Raw genomic sequence first — 20,951 nt, forward strand, 5'->3', positions numbered from 1 at the left:
CACAACTGGTTAGATATAATCTCCAGTAAGTTGAAGAACTAGTGGAAAGAATTGGTTATACATAATCTCCCGAAAGTTGTAGAACTAGTACATAGAATTGGTTAGATATAATCTCCAGTAAGTGAAGAATTAGTACATAGAACTGGTTAGATATAATCTCCAGTAAGTTGAAGAACTAGTACATAGAACTGGTTAGATATAATCTCCAGTAAGATGAAGAACTAGTACATAGAACTGGTAAGATATAATCTCCAGAAAGTTGAAGAACTAGTACATAGAACAGTTTAGATATAATATTCAGCAAGTTGAAGAACTTTTGCAAAGAATTGGTTATATATAATCTCAAGTTGAAGAACTAGTACATAGAACTGGTTAGATACAATCTCCACTAAGTTGAAGAACTAGTACATAGAACTGGTTAGAAATAATCTCCAATAAGTTGAAGAACTAGTACACACAACTGGTTAGATATAATCTCCAGTAAGTTGAAGAACTAGTGGAAAGAATTGGTTATACATAATCTCCCGAAAGTTGAAGAACTAGTACATAGAATTGGTTAGATATAATCTCCAGTAAGTGAAGAATTAGTACATAGAACTGGTTAGATATAATCTCCAGTAAGTTGAAGAACTAGTACATAGAACTGGTTAGATATAATATTCAGTAAGTTGAAGAACTTGTACATAGAATTGATTAGATATAATCTCCAGTAAGTTAAAGAACTAGTACATAGAACTGGTTAGATATAATCTCCAATAAGTTGAAGAACTAGTACACAGAACTGGTTAGATATAATCTCCAGTAAGTTGAAGAACTAGTGCATAGAATTGGTTAGATATAATCTCCAGTAAGTGAAGAATTAGTACATAGAACTGGTTAGATATAATCTCCAGTAAGTTGAAGAACTAGTGCAAAGAATTGGTTATACATAATCTCCCAAAAGTTGAAGAACTAGTACATAGAACTGGTTAGATATAATCTCCAGTAAGTTGAAGAACTAGTGGAAAGAATTGGTTATACATAATCTCCAGTAAGTTGAAGAACAAGTACAATAAAGTGGTTAGATATAATATTCAGTAATTTGAAGAGCTAGTACATAGAACTGGTTAGATATAATCTCCAGTAAGATGAAGAACTAGTACATAGAACTGGTTAGATATAATCTCCAGTAAGATGAAGAACTAGTACATAGAACTGGTAAGATATAATCTCCTGAAAGTTGAAGAACTAGTACATAGAACTGTTTAGATATAATATTCAGCAAGTTGTAGAACTTTTGCAAAGAATTGGTTATACATAATCTCCCGAAAGTTGAAGAACTAGTACATAGAATTGGTTAGATATAATCTTTAAAAAGTTGAAGAACTAGTACATAGAACTGGTTAGATATAATATTCAGTAAGTTGAAGAACTAGTACATAGAATTGGTTACATATAATCTCGAGTAAGTTGAAGAACTTGTACATAGAATTGGTTACATATAATCTCGAGTAAGTTGAAGAACTGGTACATAGAATTGGTTAGATATAATATTCACGTAGTTGAAGAACTAGTACGTAGAATTGGTTAGATATAATCTCCAGTAAGTGAAGAATTAGTACATAGAACTGGTTAGATATAATCTCAGTAAGATGAAGAACAAGTACAATAAAGTGGTTAGATATAATATTCAGTAAGTTCAAGAACTAGTACAAAAAATTGGTTAGATTTAATCTTTAAAAAGTTGAAGAACTAGTACATAGAACTGGTTAGATATAATATTCAGTAAGTTGAAGAACTAGTACATAGAACTGGTTAGATGTAATATTCAGTAAGTTGAAGAACTAGTACACAGAATTGGTTACATATAATCTCCAGTAATTTGAAGAACTAGTACATAGAACTTGTTAGATATAATCTCCAGCAAGATGAAGAACTAGTACATAGAACTGGTTAGATATAATCTCCAGTAAGTGAAGAATTAGTACACAGAACTGGTTAGATATAATCTCCAGTAAGTTGAAGAACTAGTACACACAACTGGTTAGATATAATCTCCAGTAAGTTGAAGAACTAGTACATAGAACTGGTTAGATATAATATTCAGTAAGTTGAAGAACTAGTATATAGAATTGGTTAGATATAATCTCCAGTAAGTTGAAGAACTAGCACACAGAACTGGTTAGATATAATATTCAGTAAGTTGAAGAACTTGTACATAGAACTGGTTACATATAATCTCGAGTAAGTTGAAGAACTAGTACATAGAATTGGTTACATATAATCTCGAGTAAGTTGAAGAACTGGTACATAGAATTGGTTAGATATAATATTCACGTAGTTGAAGAACTAGTACGTAGAATTGGTTAGATATAATCTCCAGTAAGTGAAGAATTAGTACATAGAACTGGTTAGATATAATCTCCAGTAAGATGAAGAACAAGTACAATAAAGTGGTTAGATATAATATTCAGTAAGTTCAAGAACTAGTACAAAAAATTGGTTAGATATAATCTTTAAAAAGTTGAAGAACTAGTACATAGAACTGGTTAGATATAATATTCAGTAAGTTGAAGAACTAGTACATAGAACTGGTTAGATGTAATATTCAGTAAGTTGAAGAACTAGTATATAGAATTGGTTAGATATAATCTCCAGTAAGTTGAAGAACTAGCACACAGAACTGGTTAGATATAATATTCAGTAACTTCAAGAACTTGTACATAGAACTGGTTACATATAATCTCGAGTAAGTTGAAGAACTAGTACATAGAATTGGTTACATATAATCTCGAGTAAGTTGAAGAACTGGTACATAGAATTGGTTAGATATAATATTCACGTAGTTGAAGAACTAGTACGTAGAATTGGTTAGATATAATCTCCAGTAAGTGAAGAATTAGTACATAGAACTGGTTAGATATAATCTCCAGTAAGATGAAGAACAAGTACAATAAAGTGGTTAGATATAATATTCAGTAAGTTCAAGAACTAGTACCAAAAATTGGTTAGATATAATCTTTAAAAAGTTGAAGAACTAGTACATAGAACTGGTTAGATATAATATTCAGTAAGTTGAAGAACTAGTACATGGAACTGGTTAGATGTAATATTCAGTAAGTTGAAGAACTAGTACACAGAATTGGTTACATATAATCTCCAGTAATTTGAAGAACTAGTACATAGAACTTGTTAGATATAATCTCCAGCAAGATGAAGAACTAGTACATAGAACTGGTTAGATATAATCTCCAGTAAGTGAAGAATTAGTACACAGAACTGTTTAAGATATAATATTCAGTAAGTTGAAGAACTAGTGCAAAGAATTGGTTATATATAATCTTTAAAAAGTTGAAGAACTAGTACATAGAACTGGTTAGATATAATCTCCAGTAAGTTGAAGAATTAGTACACAGAACTGGTTAGATATAATCTCCAGTAAGTTGAAGAACTAGCACACAGAACTGGTTAGATATAATATTCAGTAAGTTGAAGAACTTGTACATAGAATTGATTAGATATAATCTCCAGTAAGTTAAAGAACTAGTACATAGAACTGGTTAGATATAATCTCCAGTAAGTTGAAGAACTAGAACAGAGAACTGGTAAGATAGAATCTCCAGTAAGTTGAAGAACTAGTGCAAAGAATTGGTTATACATAATCTCCCAAAAGTTGAAGAACTAGTACATAGAACTGGTTAGATATAATCTCCAGTAAGTTGAAGAACTAGTGGAAAGAATTGGTTATACATAATCTCCAGTAAGTTGAAGAACAAGTACAATAAAGTGGTTAGATATAATATTCAGTAATTTGAAGAGCTAGTACATAGAACTGGTTAGATATAATCTCCAGTAAGATGAAGAACTAGTACATAGAACTGGTAAGATATAATATTCAGCAAGTTGAAGAACTTTTGCAAAGAATTGGTTATATATAATCTCAAGTTGAAGAACTAGTACATAGAACTGGTTAGATACAATCTGCACTAAGTTGAAGAACTAGTACATAGAACTGGTTAGATACAATCTCCACTAAGTTGAAGAACTAGTACATAGAACTGGTTAGAAATAATCTCCAGTAAGTTGAAGAACTAGTACACACAACTGGTAAGATATAATCTCCAGTAAGTTGAAGAACTAGTGGAAAGAATTGGTTATACATAATCTTCCGAAAGTTGAAGAACTAGTACATAGAATTGGTTATACATAATCTCCCGAAAGTTGAAGAACTAGTACATAGAATTGGTTAGATATAATCTTTAAAAAGTTGAAGAACTAGTACATAGAACTGGTTAGATATAATATTCAGTAAGTTGAAGAACTAGTACATAGAATTGGTTACATATAATCTCGAGTAAGTTGAAGAACTAGTACATAGAATTGGTTACATATAATCTCGAGTAAGTTGAAGAACTGGTACATAGAATTGGTTAGATATAATATTCACGTAGTTGAAGAACTAGTACGTAGAATTGGTTAGATATAATCTCCAGTAAGTGAAGAATTAGTACATAGAACTGGTTAGATATAATCTCCAGTAAGATGAAGAACAAGTACAATAAAGTGGTTCGATATAATATTGAGTAAGTTCAAGAACTAGTACAAAAAATTGGTTAGATATAATCTTTAAAAAGTTGAAGAACTAGTACATAGAACTGGTTAGATATAATATTCAGTAAGTTGAAGAACTAGTACATAGAACTGGTTAGATGTAATATTCAGTAAGTTGAAGAACTAGTACACAGAATTGGTTACATATAATCTCCAGTAATTTGAAGAACTAGTACATAGAACTTGTTAGATATAATCTCCAGCAAGATGAAGAACTAGTACATAGAACTGGTTAGATATAATCTCCAGTAAGTGAAGAATTAGTACACAGAACTGGTTAGATATAATCTCCAGTAAGTTGAAGAACTAGTACACACAACTGGTTAGATATAATCTCCAGTAAGTTGAAGAACTAGCACATAGAATTGGTTAGATATAATCTTTAAAAAGTTGAAGAACTAGTACATAGAACTGGTTAGATATAATATTCACTAAGTTGAAGAACTAGTATATAGAATTGGTTAGATATAATCTCCAGTAAGTTGAAGAACTAGCACACAGAACTGGTTAGATATAATATTCAGTAAGTTAAAGAACTAGTACATAGAACTGGTTAGATATAATCTCCAGTAAGTTGAAGAACTAGAACATAGAACTGGTATGATATAATCTCCAGTAAGTTGAAGAACTAGTACATAGAACTGCTTAAGATATAATATTCAGTAAGTTGAAGAACTAGTGCAAAGAATTGGTTAGATATAATCTTTATAAAGTTGAAGAACTAGTACATAGAACTGGTTAGATATAATATTCAGTAAGTTGAAGAACTAGTACATAGAATTGGTTAGATTTTATCTCCAAAAAGTTAAAGAACTAGTACATAGAACTTGTCAGGTATAATCTCTAGGAAGTTGAAGAACTAGTACATAGAACTGCTTAGATATAATATTCAGTAAGTTGAAGAACTAGTACATAGAAGTGGTTAGATATAATCTCCTGTAAGTTGAAGAACTGGTACATAGATTTGGTTAGATATAATATTTAATAAGTTCAAGAACTAGTACATAGAATTGATTAGATACAATCTCCAGTAAGTTAAAGAACTAGTACATAGAACTGGTTAGATATAATCTCTAGTAAGTTGAAGAACTAGTACATAGAACTAGTTCGATATAATATTTAGTAAGTTGAAGAACCAGTACATAGAACTGGTTAGATATAATATTCAGTAAGTTGAATAACTGGTACATAGAACTGGTTAGATATAATCTCCAGTAAGTTGAAAAACTAGTACATAGGACTGGTTAGATATAATATTCAGTAAGTTGAAGAACTGGTACATAGAATTGGTTAGATATAATATTTAATAAGTTCAAGAACTAGTACATAGAATTGATTAGATACAATCTCCAGTAAGTTAAAGAACTAGTACATAGAACTGGTTAGATATGATCTCTAGTAAGTTGAAGAACTAGTACATAGAACTAGTTAGATATAATATTTAGTAAGTTGAAGAACCAGTAAATAGAACTGGTTAGATATAATATTCAGTAAGTTGAATAACTGGTACATAGAACTGGTTAGATATAATCTCCAGTAAGTTGAAAAACTAGTACATAGAACTGGTTAGATATAATATTCAGTAAGTTGAAGAGCTTGTACATAGAACTGGTTAGATATAATTTTCAGTAAGAACCACCACATAGAACTGGTTAGATATAATCTTCAGTAAGTTGAAAAACTAGTAAAAATAACTTGTTAGATATAATCTTGATTAAGTTGATGAACTAGTACAAAGATATGATTACATATTCTCCGCTTGAAGGAGCTTAGGTACAAAATATAAAAATCTTCTTTGCTACTGCTGAGATATTTTCCGCTAAATGAAGCTGAACTGATATAAATATAGATACTCAGTTGCTTGTTTTGATATGGGCGGCAGACTCTGTTACATTAAAAATAAATCTAAGATGTTTTTTGATCTTATACCACGGAAAATTCTTGAAATATATTTTCTATAATGTTAGGTAAAATCATTGTATCTTCTTCTTTTGTGAACTTATTTGGAGTCTTTTAATATTTAGAATTATCAGAACTCCTGTAGATTAGTACTGGCTGTTAAGTGTATGTTAATTGTATTTCCATGTTTTTAACTTTATGCAGAACGGCCTGATGCGCCTTTAAGGTTTCAGGTAAAGAACACATACAGCCGATGTGTTACCTTGACGTGGGCGCCACCTTTTGACGGAAATAATCCTATTACTCGTTACTTATTGGAATATAAAGAGGCTTCAAGTAAGAAGTACCTTTAAACTGTTTGGTTATATATTTATTTCCTTAAGAACCATTCGTGTACATCACATGAAATGATTGCATTCTCTTTATGATTATTTTACAATGGAGAATATAATTAAAACATTACGCAGCAGAAAGCATACATAAATATTTTACATAATAATAATAATTTATTTTTAAGTATCTTCCGAGTCTCTTAACGTATTTCAGAAAGTATTTTAACTAATATAATACGTTTTAAACTAAAAATAAATAACTGTACAACAGCGATATTGCTTTCCCTGAAAGAGCTAAACCACAAGCTAATATCATCTTTTTTTTCGTTTTTAAATACATACACAATGTTTGAAGTGTGGAGGAAAAAAGAACGCGACTGTTTGTGAACTTCTTGAGGATCTATACTATACTTCTTGTTTTTCAAATGCATTATTTGTTTTTTATTACAAAAGTAATTAAATTTCAAAAATTAGAAACATTTTGAATTAGACGAGGTTAGATCAGGTAAGATAATTAAAAATAATAATAATAATACTTATTCATGAAATACACTAGCGACCAGCTCGTGCGTTACGTAATTTGATATTTTAATGCGAGTTGCACATTCGCCTAATGATTTAAATTTTGTATGGCGGAATTATTAGTTGCACCCGATTTAAAGATCAATGAAACAATAAAATTAAGCATAAATAAATGTGTGTTATTAAAAGTTATAGTATGGAAACTCTTATAGTTCCTTTGTGGAGCGAACTCGGTCACAATGACCGAGCCCGTAACGGGAGGTTTCTATTGAGATTTATCCCTGTGCTATTTTGTCTCATTTTTTCCTTGCTCTTACACGAAGTTTTAAGGAAAACATAAACAGTTTTTCTCCTTAGTTTCTTACTGCTATAAATAGTTATTGTATCGTCTGTTAATCCTTTCCCTTCTGAGATGCTTACAATCTACTAAAAGATAACAAGATGGTTTTGGACTTTCCAGGAAAGGAGTGTTTGGTAATCCCGCCCCTATCAAGAATTGTATACATATATATATATCACGTTATCTGCATAGATTCTTCATATCAATTAAAATAGTTACTCCGGATGTATCAAATGTTGTCCCTTATACAGAAATTCTTACCACTAGGGATTTTTATTTTAGAATTTAAGCACGAAATAAGCTATCTATTCTCTGCACACCACGAATATCGAAACTCGGATTCTAGTATTGTAAGTTTTCAGACATACTGCTGTGCCACTGGAGGATGAGAAGTTAATTAGTCACGCAAGCGTTTTATGCAGGCTAGCCTTGTTTTTCAGGATTACGTTAAAAACCCAAACAACAGTCTAGGATAAAAACTGTAGTTGAGAGAACTTACAGGAAATGAGAGTTTCAAGAGTGTTAAACATTCTAGTAGTTATGATTATTGCTTGAAAACCTAACATTTAACTACATATAAACATAAATAAGATGTTACCACTTCGATCCTTTGTTACTCAGAACTTGTATTTATTTATGAACCTCAGTGCAAGGTGAACCCATATTAGATTTGTATTCTCTGCACGCTTTTATTGGATGAATGTAGTAATTCGGTACTCGAGCACAATACTTACGTGCACCTAATCTCATACCATTCCTATCACTGCCACCTGGTGCCAGGAGTTTCAGTATAAAAGTGATTCGAATAAATTTCAAGGTTATTTTATGTGTAACGAAGGAAGGAAAGCTGATAGGTCACATAGAAGCCGAATATCTATCTTGTCTTCGAAACAAACACTTAGTTTATCTTTGTTTAAAATAGGCTACAAGTTTACAACAGTACCTTTTAGTTAAATATGTTTCTGTGGTAACTAGATACATACAACCAGAATAAAAGTGCACTTCCCGAATAAAATGAGGACGACTGAAAGTATTTTCTTTGCAAAATTTTATTTGGGAAGACGTAACTTTCCACACAAACAACATTTTTCTGTTGGCGAACAGCAATCTTCGCATGAATTATACAATTTACTTTAATAAGCACATATTTGATACAATATTTTAAATATTGGAAAAGATCGATGTGGAAATATTCGAGAAAGATTCTATTTTACTGACCAGTTATTTAACTACCTTTAAAGTGAAAGTTTTATGCCGTAACAGCGTAATATCACAACAATTATGAAGTTATAATACATGCATACATGTACGTCAGTGAATATCACTGTGTTTTGGAGTACACAGCGTAAATGAAGTAAAAGTCTTAAGTAACAACTCAGTAACTATTAGGATAAACAACCTAACCAACCGACTCACTGATGGAGTAAACAACCTAATAACAAATCATTTGTTGAATTGCTAGACGATAACAGATGAAACTTAAATATTTTACCTACTTTTCATATTAATCAACGTCTATTTATAGGAGAAAGTGAAGTAACTCAGCAATTCATAAAATAGCAAACTAGAAAAATGTCGCTTGTCTCTTAGTTCCTAATTGTCATTGTATATTACAGGTCTCTTAGTTCCCGTTTGTCATATCTTTACAGTGTCTAACAACCTTGTCAATAATGTCACATTTTGTGAAGTACAAACCATGTAACTTTTTAATAATACAACTTAGCACTGTTATATGTGAAGATAAGCCAGCACTTGGTGGAAGCACCATTGGTAACAATTATTGCTGTGAGTCTATTTGGATAGATGGCGTCTACCAGTTTTGTACAATGGGATGGTATAATTTTTGTCTATTCTTCCTGGCAGTATTGCTCCAGTTCTGAGGATCATTGATGAACTGCAGTCTTCATGTCTTTCCACAAATTTTCTATTTGATTCAAGTCAGGACTTTGATTGGACCACTCTAAGAGATTCACTTTGTTCCTTTGGAGTGGAGCTTTGGTCAGGACTTTGATTGGACCACTCTGAGAGATTCACTTTGTTCCTCTGGAGTGGAGCTTTGGTCAGGACTTTGATTGGATCACTCTAAGAGATTCACTTTGTTCCTCTGGAGTGGAGCTTTGGTCAGGACTTTGATTGGACCACTCTAAGAGATTCACTTTGTTCCTTTGGAGTGGAGCTTTGGTCAGGACTTTGATTGGACCACTCTAAGAGATTCACTTTGTTCCTCTGGAGTGGAGCTTTGGTCTTGTTCTTCAGGTCCTGCAGAAATGTGGATTTTGGACCCAGTTTTAGATTCTTGACTGACTCAAGCATGTCTTCCTCTGGGATTCACTTATTCCATCCATCTTTCACTCAACCCTGACAACCTTCCCAGTCTCTGGTGGTAAGAAGAATCTTCATAACATAATGCTGTCACCACCATGCTTGACAGTTGATGATGTTGACTGGCTGATGTGCAGTGGGGACGTAACACATTAAATTTTGGCAATAAAAAACTAACTTTGTGTCTCCTCTGACCACAAATCCTTCTACTACATGTCTAAAATGTAATTTAGGTGATTTGTTGTAAACTCCATATGACATATACCAGCTTTGTGTTTCTACCAGGGTATTTTCAATTCATGAACATTCACTCCCATTTCAAAACATTGCAAATCTCTCAATGTCACTGTTGGCTTCACAGTGACATACCTAATCAGTTTCCTGATTGTCTGGCTGCTAAGTTTGGAAGGATAGCCTCATCTGGATTGTATGAAGAACATTCCACTTCTTTATGATGGGCTTCACTTTACTCAAAGGGACAATCAGCAACTATGACAATTTTTTGTAACCTTTTCCTGATCTGTATTTCTCTATCATTGACTTGTTTGGAAAGATCCTTGGTTGTTATGATTGGTTTGTCGTGTCACTGTGTGAGTTGTGTCTTCAACAGATGCATTTGTTCTGAAATCAAGTTAAATCACTTTGATTAAACACAGACAACGACCATTACACTTATTTTGTGACATCTGAAACTAATCTCTTGCACCTGACCTGATTTAGGGTTGCCATAGTAAAGGGTTTGAATATTTATGTTATTTATAATATTTAAATTTTCTTTAAAAATCTAACCTACTTACCGAATATCAGCGTTTTTTTTCACCTTTCTAAGTTTGTAGTAGATTGTGGATTCTAACTATTATATTCCATTTAAAAATTTCATAATTGCAAGTTTAAACGGCAACAAAATGTAGAAACTGTCCACAGATAAATACTGTAACAAAGCACTTTATGTATCATCGGTTCTCGGTTTCTAATTTTACTTATGTATATAGTACCAAATGTAGTCGCTAGGGGAAGAAAAAACCACATTACCCTCTACCCAGCGGGAGGAATCGAACCCAAATTATGCGTTTCTCAGTCCGTAGACTTACTGCTGTTCTACCGGAAGAAAATTATCGGATAAAAAACCACAAGAATTATAATTATGTCTATCATAAGAGTTATATGATAAATAACTCCAGAGTTATATGAAGTACACCGTCAGTTATATAAAGTACCTTCAGAGTTGCGTTAAAAATATGTCAGAATTATAAAATCTCTAAAAATATATAAATTAGTAAAAAATGATTCGTAGTTTAAGTTAATATACAATTAAGATATGTTTTAGATACAACACAAATATAATCTAAATTAATATACAATTAAAATATGTTTTAGATACAACACAAGTGTAGTTTAAATTAATACACAATTAAGATATGTTTTAGACACAACACAAGCGTAGTGTAAATTAATATACAATTAAGATATGTTTTAGACACAACACAAGCGTAGTGTAAATTAATATACAATTAAGATATGTTTTAGACACAACACAAGCGTAGTGTAAATTAATATACAATTAAGATATGTTTTAGACACAACACAAGTGTAGTTTAAATTAATATACAATTAAGATATGTTTAGATACAACACAAGTGTAGATTAAATTAATATACAATTAAGATATGTTTTAGATAAACCACAAGTATAGTTTAAACTAATCTACAATCATAAATTCTAATAGATTGAAACCCTCTACTACAGTTAAATAGTAAAAGCTTCAACTAGAATTTATTCACAGAACTGGTAATAGAATAAAGTGACACCTGACGGTTCAAAATTTTTACAACTTTATTCATGTATCAGTTACTAGTTCTTAAAAGCGGACAAATGACGATATACCATTTACACAGTAAATTTTGTTTTAAAACGTTCGTAACACGATTATCTGTATATAGCTATCTCTAAACACCAGTGGGGACAGAAGACAGTCAGCACCAGCCACAGACAACTTCATACTTGTATCTAAAGACTACAGGAGACAGTTAATCAACACCGTCTACAGTTAATTTTATAGTTGTATCAAAAGACTACAGGAGACAGTTAATCAACACCGTCTACAGTTAATTTTATAGTTGTATCTAAAGACTACAGGGGACAGTTAATCAACACCGTCCATAGATAACTATATAGTTGTATCTAAAGACTACAGGAGACAGTTAATCAACACCATCCACAGTTAATTTTATAGTTGTATCTAAAGACTACAGGAGACAGTTAATCAACACCATCCACAGTTAATTTTATAGTTGTATCTAAAGACTACAGGAGACAGTTAATCAACACCATCCACAGTTAATTTTATAGATGTATCTAAAGACTACAGGAGACAGTTAATCAACACCATCCACAGTTAATTTTATAGATGTATCTAAAGACTACAGGAGACAGTTAATCAACACCATCCACAGTTAATTTTATAAATGTATCTAAAGACTACAGGAGACAGTTAATCAACACCATCCACAGTTAATTTTATAGTTGTATCTAGAGACCACAGCAGACAGTTAATCAACACCATCCACAGTTAATTTTATAGATGTATCTAAAGACTACAGGGAACAGTTAATCAACACCATCCACAGTTTATTTTATAGATGTATCTAAAGACTACAGGGGACAGTTAATCAACACCATCTACAAATAACTTTATAGCTGTAGCCTTTAGGTTAGAGAGAATTGGAGACAGTCAACAGAAACCACAGCTGACTTTCAGACTGATCCAGTGAGGATATTTGTTACGGCCTCGACATTTAAATACCGTTTTTGGAGACCAAGAGAAGCATTGTTTGTCACGGACAGAGCACAAAACTGCTAGGCTATTCCCAGCGTCGTATAAACCTAAGAATCCGCGTATTGTCACTATGTTTGGAGGCTAATATTGAAGTTTAACTTTTTGCTACACTCGAACGTTTGGCAGTCTTCAGGTTTAACGTGTTAAAAACTTTATTCTAGTTATAGCTTACAGTTGTAGCAACTGATTCGCGTTACATATCTATGTTACATGTCTATCATAAGAGTTATATGATAAATAACTCCAGAGTTATATGAAGTACACCGTCAGTTATATAAAGTACCTTCAGAGTTGCGTTAAAAATATGTCAGAATTATAAAATCTCTAAAAATATATAAATTAGTAAAAAATGATTCGTAGTTTAAGTTAATATACAATTAAGATATGTTTTAGATACAACACAAATATAATCTAAATTAATATACAATTAAAATATGTTTTAGATACAACACAAGTGTAGTTTAAATTAATACACAATTAAGATATGTTTTAGACACAACACAAGCGTAGTGTAAATTAATATACAATTAAGATATGTTTTAGACACAACACAAGTGTAGTGTAAATTAATATACAATTAAGATATGTTTTAGACACAACACAAGCGTAGTGTAAATTAATATACAATTAAGATATGTTTTAGACACAACACAAGTGTAGTTTAAATTAATATACAATTAAGATATGTTTAGATACAACACAAGTGTAGATTAAATTAATATACAATTAAGATATGTTTTAGATAAACCACAAGTATAGTTTAAACTAATCTACAATCATAAATTCTAATAGATTGAAACCCTCTACTACAGTTAAATAGTAAAAGCTTCAACTAGAATTTATTCACAGAACTGGTAATAGAATAAAGTGACACCTGACGGTTCAAAATTTTTACAACTTTATTCATGTATCAGTTACTAGTTCTTAAAAGCGGACAAATGACGATATACCATTTACACAGTAAATTTTGTTTTAAAACGTTCGTAACACGATTATCTGTATATAGCTATCTCTAAACACCAGTGGGGACAGAAGACAGTCAGCACCAGCCACAGACAACTTCATACTTGTATCTAAAGACTACAGGAGACAGTTAATCAACACCGTCTACAGTTAATTTTATAAATGTATCTAAAGACTACAGGAGACAGTTAATCAACACCATCCACAGTTAATTTTATAGTTGTATCTAGAGACCACAGCAGACAGTTAATCAACACCATCCACAGTTAATTTTATAGATGTATCTAAAGACTACAGGGAACAGTTAATCAACACCATCCACAGTTTATTTTATAGATGTATCTAAAGACTACAGGGGACAGTTAATCAACACCATCTAGAAATAACTTTATAGCTGTAGCCTTTAGGTTAGAGAGAATTGGAGACAGTCAACAGAAACCACAGCTGACTTTCAGACTGATCCAGTGAGGATATTTGTTACGGCCTCGACATTTAAATACCGTTTTTGGAGACCAAGAGAAGCATTGTTTGTCACGGACAGAGCACAAAACTGCTAGGCTATTCCCAGCGTCGTATAAACCTAAGAATCCGCGTATTGTCACTATGTTTGGAGGCTAATATTGAAGTTTAACTTCTTGCTACACTCGAACGTTTGGCAGTCTTCAGGTTTAACGTGTTAAAAACTTTATTCTAGTTATAGCTTACAGTTGTAGCAACTGATTCGCGTTACAAAGCCTACTCTTCGCGTTGTTACTTGTATAAACCTTTTTGTTTCCCTTCACAGAATCATGGGAAAAGTCGACGGACGTCGTATCTGTCGTTAATAGTTCCAACCAGTACACTGTCCAGGGTCTTTCTTCACTTACCATGTACAGCTTCCGATTACGTGCACAAAATACTCTTGGACCAGGCGACTTCAGTGAAATACTTAACATTACAACCGACAGTGAGCGTAAGTTGATCACTAAACTTATGAGATAGTAAATATCTTAAGATTTTGTTTAACATTGATTTATTATTCCTATGATCGTACAGTTTGTGTGTGAGTTTTTACTTGCATTAAATTGCTAATTCACATTCTAACCAATCACATTTGCTTTTCCTAAATATATATGTATTATGAAACTGACACAAGCGGTGACGTGGAGATATTATGCAGATTTATGATCACTAAGGTGCACTCTCGTAACCTAACGCAGTGAATATATAGTTGAAGTTGAATATATAGTAGAAAGTTGATTTTGGAATATTTTGTTATGTTTTTATGCAATTGGTTTATTCTTATTTCTCCTGATTCTATTAGTTCAAATAATTAATATTATTATTTATGTTTTATTGTTCCTTAATATTAGTATTAACACAGTTTTTGATAACTCTAACTTTTATTCCAGGTGTTGTTGCAGTTTAATAAATTGTTTGTTTATTAAACCCTAGTTGTAGGAACGGGTTATTTCAGATTGTTAGAACTGTCATTTAAGGTGAGCATTTGTTTACAATAAACTTTGTATGTACAAGGTCTAGGGTGAATGTGGTTTTTACTATAAACTCTGCATACAATAGGTCTAAGTTCAACGTGGTTTTACCGTACATATTGCATATACATCAAGGGTGAGCATGGTTTCACTGTAAAAACTTTAACAACGGCTTTGGTAAGAATTCTTTAATTCACAATATAAGAACTTTTGAACATTTCATGAAATCAGTAGACTGTTCTACAAAGTGCCCGTAAGCTACGTTAACAAATGTATTTACATGTAACACTAGAGTATAAACAAAGTGTTATCACTCAATTATTGTGAAAATATACAACAAAATATCTTCTCAGTGCCTAAAGATACTCGTTTTTATCTTTTTCACAATTAAATAATTAAGAACACAGAGAGGAATGTTCAACTCAATCATGTTACTTTATTTCTCAGCCACAGTAACATGTTTTACTGCATCATGTTACTTTATTTCTCAGCCACAGTAACATGTTTTACTGCATCATGTTACTTTATTTCTCAGCCACACTGACATGTTTTACTGCATCATGTTAATTTATTTCTCAGCCACACTGACATGTTTTACTGCATCATGTTACTTTATTTCTCAGCCATAGAGAGAAATGTTTTACTGCATCATGTTACTTTATTTCTCAGCCACAGTAACATGTTTTACTGCATCATGTTAATTTATTTCTCAGCCACACTGACATGTTTTACTGCATCATGTTACTTTATTTCTCAGCCACAGTAACATGTTTTACTGCATCATGTTAATTTATTTCTCAGCCACACTGACATGTTTTACTGCATCATGTTACTTTATTTCTCAGCCACAGTAACATGTTTTACTGCATCATGTTAATTTATTTCTCAGCCACACTGACATGTTTTACTGCATCATGTTACTTTATTTCTCAGCCACAGTAACATGTTTTACTGCATCATGTTACTTTATTTCTCAGCCACACTGACATGTTTTACTGCATCATGTTACTTTATTTCTCAGCCACAGTAACATGTTTTACTGCATCATGTTAATTTATTTCTCAGCCACATTGACATGTTTTACTGCATCATGTTACTTTATTTCTCAGCCACACTGACATGTTTTACTGCATCATGTTACTTTATTTCTCAGCCACAGTAACATGTTTTACTGCATCATGTTACTTTATTTCTCAGCCACAGTAACATGTTTTACTGCATCATGTTAATTTATTTCTCAGCCACAGTAACATGTTTTACTGCATCATGTTACTTTATTTCTCAGCCATAGAGAGAAATGTTTTACTCCAACATGTTATTTTTCTTTTTCAGCCCCAGAAGCGATTCCAGAGGAAGTGAGGTTTACGCCCACCAGTTCTCGAGCAATACGTGTTGAATGGAGAGTGAGTTTTATTCTTTATAGTTATTGTAAGAAGATATACTGTTGTGTATCTGTAAGAAGATATACTGTTGTGTATATTGTGTTGTTAAAAATGTAATATTTTGATCACTTTTTATGGCTAAACTTGTTAAAGTATTGATTGGAAACCTGGTGCCCTAATTTATTTTTACATGAATAACAACATTTTTTTTTTTTAAATTAGAAAGTTGAGTTGTTCTTGTTGGCGATTCAGACTTTATTTGTTAGTGAACTCTGACCTTTACTGACCGTGAGTCAACTTTTCTACTTTTGGAACCTACGAGTTTTTACACAAAATTTCAAAGATTGAGGTTGACAAAGATTTTACCCATATTTCGACATGAAATTTAAACTGTATTTTGTGTTTTCTTCATAACTTTAATTTTTTACATGAGAATTCCGCAAGTCACGACTTTAGAGTTAACTTCCAATTTAAGGTGTGCATTATTAATGTTATATTGAAATCCAAATATAACTTACAGGTGTGAGTCAAGGGTTAACATTTAGTTAAGTTAGAGGGGGTATTACCGCCCCAGCAAGAGGCGATCTGTATATTAAAGTATTCCGTGCACTATCACACTCAAATACTCTATATAAACACAAATTACTTGCCTTGGTGCAAGATTAAGGATTTTCAATCGATGGGATTGGTATAATGTGTCAGTCGTTGGTAAAAGAGTAGCCCATGAGTTGACGGTGGGTGGTGATAATTAGCCGCCTTTCCTCTTGTCTTACTATACTATATTTGGCATGGCTAGCGTAGATAGCCCTCTGTAACTTTACGTGAATTTCAAAAACAAACAAACAATGACAGATCGTTTAAGTCCAATATTACGATCAATGTTAGACCTGACATGGCCAGGTGGGTTAAAGCGTTCAACTCGTAATGTGATGGTCGCAGGTTCGAATCCCCGTCACACCAAACATGCTCGCCCTTTCAGCCGTTTGGGCGTTATAATGTGACGGTCAATCCCACTATTGGTTGGTAAAAGAGTAGCCCAATAGTTGGCGCTGGGTGGTGATGACTAGCTGCCTTCCCTCTAGTTTTACATTGCTAAATTAGGGACGGCTTGCGCAGATAGCCCTCGAGTAACTTTGCGCGAAACTGAAAAACAAACAAACAAAGATCAATGTTTTATATGTAAATCTAAATGTATTAGAGCTACCATACGATCCTCGGTATCAAAAACTAAGAAATAACTGAATATTAAATGTAGCCAGTCTTTCAGTGTTAAAGAGCATGCGCCCTTCATTAAGGAAGTATCAAGTTTACATTATGAAAGTTCAAAATAACAAACGTTAACTCACATTTGACGTATAACACCTTTTGTTACTGGCTTATAACAAAGCACTCTATAATGATTGACTAAGACCATCTACACATGGTAGCACTGGTGCTATCTAATCATTCATAAAACTTTGTCAGATTTAGTAGTACCATGATTTGAAAGTTGTTACATCACCACGTTTGGAAATACAGATATTTGAATTTCCCACAGTCCTTGTCAGTAAAACTGTTGTTTCTGTGCTACACGAATATAACATTACCCTGTAATAAATTATAACGTGTTCAGGTACATACAACCTAGGCTGCTCTCACTACACTTAAGGACCGTTGATCTTAGATTTTAAAAGAGATATTTATACAAGTTTTCACTTGGCAAGAGCTTCAGTGACGCAGGTAAACTTAGCATACATTGTACAGACGTTTTAAAATATATTTTATTAAATAAATATGATTTCATTTCAGACATATGACCATATAGTAATGGGTTTTATTCCTTTAAACAGTATGCTTTCACTTGCTATAATAAAAACACTCACCAGCGAATTATATAGCTTCCTCCTTACTTGTTATTGTTGTAACAGTTCACCACACCTTGTCTTGATATTGTTGTAACAGTTCACCACACCTTGTCTTGATATTGTTGTAACAATTCACCACACCTTGTTTTGTTATTGTTGTAACACTTCACCACACCTTGTTTTGTTATTGTTGTAACAGTTCACCACACCTTGTCTTGATATTGTTGTAACAATTCACCACACATTGTCTTGATATTGTTGTAACACTTCACCACACCTTGTTTTGTTATTGTTGTAACAGTTCACCACACCTTGTCTTGATATCATTGTAACACTTCACCACACCTTGTCTTGTTGTTGCTGTAACAGTTCACCACACCTTGTTATTGTTGTAACAGTTCACCACACCTTGTCTTGATATTGTTGTAACAATTCACCACACCTTGTCTTGATATTGTTGTAACAGTTCACCACACCTTGTTTTTTTATTGTTGTAACATTTCACCACACCTTGTTTTATTATTGTTGTAACAGTTCACCACACCTTGTCTTGATATTGTTGTAACAGTTCACCACACCTTGTCTTGATATTGTTGTAACAGTTCACCACACCTTGTTTTGTTATTGTTGTAACACTTCACCACACCTTGTTTTATTATTGTTGTAACAGTTCACCACACCTTGTCTTGATATTGTTGTAACAGTTCACCACACCTTGTTTTGTTATTGTTGTAACACTTCACCACACCTTGTTTTGTTATTGTTGTAACAGTTCACCACACCTTGTCTTGATATTGTTGTAACAATTCACCACACATTGTCTTGATATTGTTGTAACACTTCACTACACCTTATTTTGTTATTGTTGTAACAGTTCACCACACCTTGTCTTGATATCGTTGTAACACTTCACCACACCTTGTCTTGATATTGTTGTAACAGTTCACCACACCTTGTTTTGTTATTGTTGTAACAGTTCACCACACCTTGTCTTGATATCGTTGTAACACTTCACCACACCTTGTCTTGTTGTTGCTGTAACAGTTTCCCACACCTTGTTATTGTTGTAACAGTTCTTCACACCTTGTCTTGTTGTTGTTGTAAAAATTCACCACACCTTGTTTTCTTATTGTTGTAACACTTCACCACACCTTGTTTTGTTATTGTTGTAACACTTCACCACACCTTGTCTTGATATTGTTGTAACAGTTCACCACACCTTGTCTTGATATTGTTGTAACAGTTCACCACACCTTGTTTTGTTATTGTTGTAACAGTTCACCACACATTGTCTTGATATTGTTGTAACAGTTCACCACACCTTGTTTTGTTATTGTTGTAACAGTTCACCACACCTTGTCTTGATATCGTTGTAACACTTCACCACACCTTGTCTTGATATTGTTGTAACAGTTCACCACACCTTGTTATTGTTGTAACAGTTCACCACACCTTGTCTTGCTGTTGCTGTAACAGTTCACCACACCTTGTCTTGCTGTTGCTGTAACAGTTCACCACACCTTCTCTTGTTATTGTTGTAACAGTTCACCACACCTTCTCTTGTTATTGTTGTAACAGTTCACCACATCTTGTCTTGATATTGTTGTAACACTTCACCACACCTTGTCTTGTTGTTGCTGTAACAGTTCACCACACCTTGTTATTGTTGTAACAGTTCACCACACCTTGTCTTGATATTGTTGTAACAATTCACCACACATTGTCTTGATATTGTTGTAACAGTTCACCACACCTTGTTTTGTTATTGTTGTAACAGTTCACCACACCTTGTCTTGATATTGTTGTAACAATTCACCACACCTTGTTTTGTTATTGTTGTAACAGTTCACCACACCTTGTTTTGATATTGTTGTAACACTTCACCACACCTTGTTTTGTTATTGTTGTAACAGTTCACCACATCTTGTCTTGATATCGTTGTAACACTTCACCACACCTTGTCTTGTTGTTGCTGTAACAGTTCACCACACCTTGTCTTGCTGTTGCTGTAACAGTTCACCACACCTTCTCTTGTTATTGTTGTAACAGTTCACCACACCTTCTCTTGTTATTGTTGTAACAGTTCACCACACCTTCTCTTGTTATTGTTGTAACAGTTCACCACATCTTGTCTTGATATTGTTGTAACAGTTCTTCACACCTTGTCTTGTTATTGCTGTAACAGTTCACCACACCTTGTTATTGCTGTAACAGTTCTTCACACCTTGTCTTGTTATTGTTGTAACAATTCACCACACATTGTCTTGATATTGTTGTAACACTTCACCACACCTTGTTTTGTTATTGTTGTAACAGTTCACCACACCTTGTCTTGATATCATTGTAACACTTCACCACACCTTGTCTTGTTGTTGCTGTAACAGTTCACCACACCTTGTTATTGTTGTAACAGTTCACCACACCTTGTCTTGATATTGTTGTAACAATT

General features: G+C 32.8%; 1 pseudogene across 1 annotated transcript in view; it reads left to right on the forward strand.

Moving 5' to 3' along the window:
* Window positions 1-20,951, forward strand: part of LOC143245839 (cell adhesion molecule Dscam1-like) — a 175,085-nt pseudogene that overhangs the window by 137,761 nt on the left and 16,373 nt on the right. Inside the window, exons 14-16 of the transcript XR_013025696.1 lie at window positions 6,694-6,825; window positions 14,589-14,756; window positions 16,609-16,679. The product of XR_013025696.1 is annotated as a cell adhesion molecule Dscam1-like (transcript). The remainder of the gene's footprint in view (window positions 1-6,693; window positions 6,826-14,588; window positions 14,757-16,608; window positions 16,680-20,951) is intronic.

Source organism: Tachypleus tridentatus, chromosome 3, assembly GCF_004210375.1.
Source record: "Tachypleus tridentatus isolate NWPU-2018 chromosome 3, ASM421037v1, whole genome shotgun sequence".
NCBI lineage: Eukaryota > Metazoa > Arthropoda > Merostomata > Xiphosura > Limulidae > Tachypleus > Tachypleus tridentatus.